The sequence below is a fragment of the Rhipicephalus sanguineus genome, unplaced genomic scaffold (genome assembly GCF_013339695.2).
Source record: "Rhipicephalus sanguineus isolate Rsan-2018 unplaced genomic scaffold, BIME_Rsan_1.4 Seq4326, whole genome shotgun sequence".
Taxonomy (NCBI): domain Eukaryota; kingdom Metazoa; phylum Arthropoda; class Arachnida; order Ixodida; family Ixodidae; genus Rhipicephalus; species Rhipicephalus sanguineus.
The window spans coordinates 556-7,853 of NW_023615245.1; the positions used below are offsets into that span (position 1 = coordinate 556).

General features: G+C 48.4%; 1 pseudogene; it reads right to left on the reverse strand.

Annotated features, from left to right (window-relative positions):
• Positions 1-4,363: 4,363 nt before the first annotated feature.
• On the reverse strand, positions 4,364-6,612 carry LOC125756670 (uncharacterized; annotated as a pseudogene).
• Positions 6,613-7,298: the final 686 nt, after the last annotated feature.

Here is a 7,298-nt window from a genome sequence, read left to right on the forward strand (position 1 = left end):
TGATAACATTGAGCGTCGCAGCAGTTACGTCGCTCTCAGGCTCGGCGTCGGGCAAGGTGAGTTGAGTAGTAATGTCACTCTTCTCACAGACAACGAGCGTACGCGTAAGTGCGTCCGCTACACGCTGTTCGTTGTTCTCCCTCTGCAGCGAACAGTAAGTCGTATCGCTGCAGGAGGGATGCCCATCGCGCCAGCCAGCTGCTCATACCCCTGCTCTGTGCTACTTCTACTTCCTTTGGCTAAAGTTCGCCGCGGGAATCGAAGGGTGCAGTAGCCGTTACCGCATCTTCGAACTGTTGCTTATTGGCAGCATCTGTGGCAGCATAACAGTGCTGTAGTCAGCCTCGTCTGCTGCCATGGTTGTTCGTGTAGTGGCAGTCACTCACACAACTGACTCGCTCTGTCGTACCACTGGCCCCACGTGGGCGCCAATATAGGGGTTCTACTTTTTGCAACAAGCATGAACACAACAAGCCGCGCGGGCGAAACTGCCCGTGCTTTGGATCACACAGCGCACTAGAGGAGTGTAGTTACTCGCTACTAGCGCTACACAGAAGCCCTAACAGTTAGAGCTGTGACCCCTAACCCGTGTTCGCGTTGAGTCGCGACCACGGCGGGTTTCAGGCTAGTGGTAACAGAGACGAGTTCGTTTGCCTGACACAGTTTATTGTGCCAAAAGCGCCACCAACGCAACAGAATACAAGGTAAGAACAAGTGGCGGAGAAGTTCCACATGACACGTCAAAACAACAACAAAATGGGAAGCACACGAGATTGAAAGCGATAAGGCTCGACTCACCTCTCGTTGCTTTCGCAGTCCGGCCCTGAGGCAGTAAGTTACCTCACGATAGACCGGGCGTTGCGCAGGGGGTGATGGCGTCTGGGTGGCTCCGACTCGCTCAAGCTGTCGAAAGACGAGGCGGTCCCCAAGGAAGCGGCGCGAGTTCCTTCGGGTCTGGAGAGGAGTCTCTCCAGAAAAGGAGCAAGGAGGGAAGACGGGGGCATCCGACTTCGGCCAGGGAGCAGGGCGCGAAGGGCTGCGGTGAGCGGTAGAATGCCCTTTCCCCCGCAAGCCCCCTCACCACTGTGCGTACAAACGTAGCGCGAAGCCGAGGTGCCGCCGCGTTGAAGGCAATGGTTTGCGTGTGCAACCCCACAACGTCCAACCAAAGTGCCACCTTTACGTTGGACCCCTTGAAGTCCTCTCATACGCAGCGGGAGGCAACCACGCAGGGTTTCGGTGGCTAGGACATCTTCTGCGGCTGCGAGCGTTGATTCGTTTCCTGGTGGGATCACTCTGCTATCTCTGGCGTTCGAAAATTTCGCGGAACTGTGCGCAGGCGCTTCGGCTTTATAGTTCGTGTCTCCACGGCCACACCCCCCTTTTCCTTGTACCCGGCAGGTCACGGGGGCACGTAGCAGAATCGCCCAAATGCGCAGTGAAAAAACAAACAAACCAAACACAAAAACGAATTTCGAGCTGCCCAAACAAATATGTCAACAAGGCAAAAAGCGCGCTTTCCTAGTGGTGGTCTTGCAAAGGGGTTCAATGTATTCTCGGATGCCAAATAATGTTCTCCACGATGTCTGCAGACTCCACAACGGCACATAGTTGCTGTCCAGACTGGCTCAGACAAATGCAAAAGAAAAATAAATAAATAAATAATAATAAAAAACAATAAAGTCAGCTATTTCTCCCGCACGTGATCGGTTCCTGGTGCCGCACGCCTCCTTGCGCCCAGCGGATTCCTGAAGTTAAAACCAGGATGCAGCGTAGTCACGTGACAGGCGAGTGGTAGCGTTATGGGCCTGGTGCGGTCGCCGAACCGCCCTGCTTTGCATGGCATGCCGCGTACTTGTGTACGTCTTTTGAATGCCGTGAACGTTTACAGAAGGAACGCTGTTCCCTTGGCCGTTCCCTCGTAAACGTAACGAGTTACCGTTACAGTTCCACCGATCCTGAATTGAATGGTGGCGTTCCTCCGTTCCTCCCAAAAGGAACTAGTTCCTGGAACGTCGTTCCTTGGAACGCCGTTCCGTACAACAGTGTGCGAGACATCCTAACAACAATACAGCGGCACAGTACCACCAGCGCGGAGAGCCGCATAGCATAGCGCATGATTTGAAGCAGGATGTCGGAACGAAATGTTTTTCGTTTCGGTTTTAGTTTCGTTCCACCGCATGAAGTTCGGTTCCATTTCTGTTCCGGGTCGAAAAAAAAAAAAAACGTTCGTAACGTATTTTTGTATGCAAAAATTCGAAGTAAAGGTTATCATAAAAAACATTGGATTTGTGATGTAGTTACTTGCCCTCCTCTTAAGAAAGTGGGACAAGGGTAAAACACGTTCTTCAGAGGAGTGGAAGTAACTGTACCACGAATTCCTACCAACTAGCACAAACCAGTATTAATTTCAAAGTCACGATATTTATTTTCTCAAAAGATAAACACGAATTTTTTTAGTGTGCTCAATCCTTTGTGTCAAGGGAGTGAGCACGATCTCAGAAGCAGCACGTCATTGAGTGCACTCTCTGATGTGCAAGACTCCCTGCTCTGATAGAAAGATAGCCAGGCCTGCCGGAATACGCAGCACAGTCACAGCGAAAGCTGGAAGAGCGGACTTTGTAGGAGCCGCTGTAGAGTCTCTTGGGGCAACTAATACAAGTACACATGCAAGGTACCCACTATGCCATAATCATCACAATTTTTCTGAAGTAGCGAAGTTCCCACTATGATGAAGTAGTATGGCTGGGCACTTTGCCGTGGGTGGGAAGCAGTGCTGCGGAATGGGCGCCTCCATTCAATTCCGGGGAATTAGAACTTGCCGCAATTCCATTTCCTTCAATTCCTCGGAATGAAAAAGCCCATTCGGACACTGGGAATGGCCGGGTAGCTCAATTCCATTCCTGCAATTCTTCAACGTAGAAGAGGCACCTCGTTAGTTTTACCGAGCTAAGAATGAACTCCCCATAAAGCTGATGTCATCAGATGCATTAATAACTGCAAAAGTACGCAAAACACGTTACCAAGGTCGAGAGATAGTAGCTTGGTGACATATCTCGTGCAGTACAACCACGCTACTAATTCCCATAGGGGCAGTTCTCCCGCTACCTATAGTATTTACATGGTCAGCGGGTTTGAACGAATGGTGGTTTTTTAATATTTTTTAAGCTTATATGTGCTAATGCTAAAATGACGACAGAGTATTTTTTTGCTGACAAAAGTAGTATTCAAGAAGGCTAAGCAGTCTTGCCACGCGTCTGGAGTGGTCGGGAATATGGAGAAAACTAAGATTTGGTTAATGGGGAAGAAAACCCTCTAGATGTGCTGGTATTAATTGGAACAGTGCACCCGCTCGGGCACCTTGTGCCTTTGCATCGAATACAACACTGGGCCGCACTGCTCGTCAGCACTCACGCTTGTCAAGCGCGTTTCGCAAGCATGGATGGAATGAGGAGAACTTTCTGTATTGTTTTTTTAGCACAAGAAACGACACCACAAGAAAGAAGACGGAACAGTGTAGCACGAAGCCACGAGAAAATCCATATGGATTTCTCAGAAATAAAGCCTCTTAGTTGCTGAAAAATTCGTCCTGGTCCCGGGATCGAACCCGGACCGACGCCCTCCGGGCGGTCGCTCTACCAGTAGAGCGACCGCCCCGGAAAGGCGTTGGAAAATGCCATGAAACATTTGTAATCAGAATTCTTCTATCTGCGGCGAATATGAAGTCTTATACCTCTGTCACACGGGCAGCTTTAACTGCGGTTATCCTTAACCGTGGTTACAGGATTAACCGCAGTTAACGCGAACGCGGGTTTGCCATTGCTACACGTGCTCAGTTAGCTCAGGTGAGCAAGACGACGAAACCACGTGCTGCTCGTATGGTCAGCAAGAAGTTTGGGCACACCCTCGGCAAGTTTTCGTGGTATGATACACCTCCGCTAACCCCCACGACAGTGTGTTGAATCGTTCCACTTTCGACTACATATTCAGTGTTTGCAGCTCTGTGAGGCGGCTAGATACGAACAATGCAAAAAGCACTTCCCATGAGAAACCTGTAACGATAATAGGCAGTTCCAGAGTGTCTAACAATTAAATTTTTTCAAATTCCCTGACTTTTCCAGGTTCTCCATGACCATTTCAAGCAAATTCCACGACCGTTACATCTGCTTGGAAGAAACTGCGCATTGGAAACAAACTCTTCAGTGGTAAAAACAAATTATGAGGTGCTATTATAAAATGAAAACCATGCTGCTTTATTGTATTCCCTTGGTTGAAAGCATCTTTTACAATGAATAAAATATTAAGACACAATAATTGTCCCTTGACAAACAGAAAAGCTTGTTTATTTGCATCGGCAACGCCATCACTGTTTCAAAGATTCAATCTCTTGCTGCAGCATGGAGACCTGAAGCTGTGCGTCTTCCATCAGTTTTTGCTTCTTTGATTCAAGCTCTTTCAGAAGAGCCGCAGTCCTCTTCTTTTTTCTTTCAGCATCCAATACGTCCAACCGTTCTTTCTTTTTCCTCTCCAAGTCTTCTTTCCATTTGATGTTGGCACTACGAACCATGTCTATCATCTTGTCTGTTACGTCAACTTCTGCAACACCACCTGCTGCAGACACCTCATCGTATACTAAACTTTGTGCTACAAGTGACTCCTCCTTCATATTCTCCACAAGACATTCCTTGTTCACTGAAAATCCCCGCTCCACGGAAGAATTTCCATGTGAAAGGCACAGCACAATCTTCACAAACAGCAGCAGCTCTTCATGAGAACTTGCACAGAGTTCCACCCACAGCTTCTCCAAGCGCTCTCTTGCGCGATCAAATTTTTGCAAACGCACTTGTGCAGTGCTGTTCGAGCACACTTGTACATATGATCTACTTGCTCTCTCTCCTTGTAGGCCTGTAAGGCGCCCGTGTTCTATAAGTACTTCAAGTGCAACGTTCAGCTGCTTCTGGCCAGCTTCCACAGAAGCGGCACAAACTGCTTGGGTTTAAGCAACTGGCCCCCCTTGTCAGCTTGTATTTCAGAGGTGATCTTTCGATTATGTTTGCTAAACAGGCTTTAATAAATAAGATGCATTCTTTTTTGACACTTACCACCGCAGTGTAAGATGGTTTAGTGATCTTTCGCAACTCACTTTTGGCGGCAAGGCCTATGTCAAAGGCAGCTATACCAATGATGTTGTTTGGGTTCTCCAGATGAATTTTCATCAGTTTTGAAAATGTGCCTGCAGCCATCCAGCTTTTCCTTTAACACGATTTGTCCCAGCAGTGACCGCAACAGGCCGTCCAGTGCTGTTGCAAGAAAAGGCAGCATCAGCTTCTCTGTCTGAAACTCAGCCAAAAATGGCTCCAATTCTTCTGATACTGAAAGCACAAAGGCCAGCTTTACTGGCAGCATCTCGTCTTTCACAGCCATTTCGACATGAGCATAGCTGCCACACGTTGGAGGTTTCTTTTCTTTCTTCACGTGCTCAACATATTTGACCACATTTGGGAGGACTTGCAGTGCCCTAGCAAGAGCCTTGCCATTTCCAGCCAGCGCACTGAGCAACACTTTAGCGGAAACAGTGTGCTCCCTGTGAAATTGACATACATAGTCGGCTCGGCGTGCAGGGACGTTCTTGAATAAATTGTATATGCTTCTAAGAAACACTACTGTGTTCCACTTTGTGACATTGTGGCCTGTTTTAAATGCACCACTCACAACGTGCAGTCCGCAGCTTCCAATGTCCACAATATTCTGATTTCCATCAGATGCAGAAACTCTTCCTTCAATAACTTCAACAACTTCAATTGACGTTTGGACCATCCATCGAAAGTGGAAGTATTTTTGCCGGCTCAATGTTCTCGGTGGCCTTTTTGAAAGCAGCAGCTAAATCCTCTGCGCGAGTGTGTCCTAAAAACAGGACGTCAGGTAGCGGGTTTTGACAACATCATCAGCTGGGTCCCAAAACCTGATCAAAACGTCCATTTGCTCTTTCTGAGCAATTTTGTTCAGGGACTCGTCAAAAGCCACGATCACGTGTGGGACACCATGCAGTTTTGATAGCAGCCTGTTTCGGAAGTACGGGGCTATACCGTAACAAATTGTATAGCCAACTTTGTCCTTACCAAGTTGCATCTTCTTCGCGACGTCGCACGTGGGGAACATGATGGGAAAAAGCGCCGCCGACGTTGCTGCTGAACGAAACGATCCATGGGTCGCTATAGTGTTCAGACACCAAACAACTTCTGCTTTCGTGACACATTTCTTGACTAGAAACCCATTTAAGGATGCCTTCCCTTCAGGCGCGATGGCCACTGGTTTAGCAGGCACGCTTTGAGCACTCTTGCTTGGCACAGCCGATACACATTCACTCGTAGCAGTCACGGAACACGGCAAGTTGGGTCCAGCACTGAAAAATGCGCGGATGTTTGTCTGGGAAGCACTTTGCACCACGCTCACAGCAGCTAGGTGTTTCTTGCTCACAGCGTGACTGGAGACGGCAGCGATGCCCATATTGCTAAGCGTGAAAGTCTTCTGGCATGCTGCACACTGAGCCTTACTTGTATCGTTCGGCACTGCTCTAATCCATGAGGCGTGCTCGGATATTTCCGCGTTCACCCAATCACGGTTAAATGAACACTTCTTTGCAAGAGGCATAGCAACTCACTGCATCGCAAGAAGAATGGCAATATGGCTGCAGCCCAGGCAGCTTGAGATGTCGATTGGATTGGATCCGATCCGATCTGGATTACCATATTTACTCTACTACTGTTTTTGTATCCCAGTCCAATGGACCATTTGCAAAAATCTGCAAGGCGGCTTTACTGCAAGGTTGTTTTCCAACCAAAAACTCTCCGTCGCAGACTGGTTTTCTCGCTCATTGTACTTTTACCGCTCCTAATTCCAGTGAAGGCACGTGAGTACGACAAAACGACCTCTTTCCCCAACTATTACTGTGGGGCCGCCTCGTACGAACCCTCAGCCTTCGCTAGGTGGACAAGGCAGCCGTCGTTCGTAAGAAAAGAAAGAGGGGGGGAGGGGGGAGGGGGCAGAGAAGCAAAAACAGAATGAGCGAGAAAAGCAGTCGGGGATTGAGAGTTTTTGGTTGGAAAACAACCTTGCAGGAAAGCCGCCTTGCAGATTTTTGCAAATGGTCAATTTACGCACCTTTAAACTACACTTTTCAGTAAAAAATAATAACTACAAGTCGCATATTCTGTGCACCTTGCCCTCTGCTGATGGCACTTCTAGCCTAACCAGAAGGCCGTCAAGCCGAGCCGAGATCGCGACCAAGACAAACATGC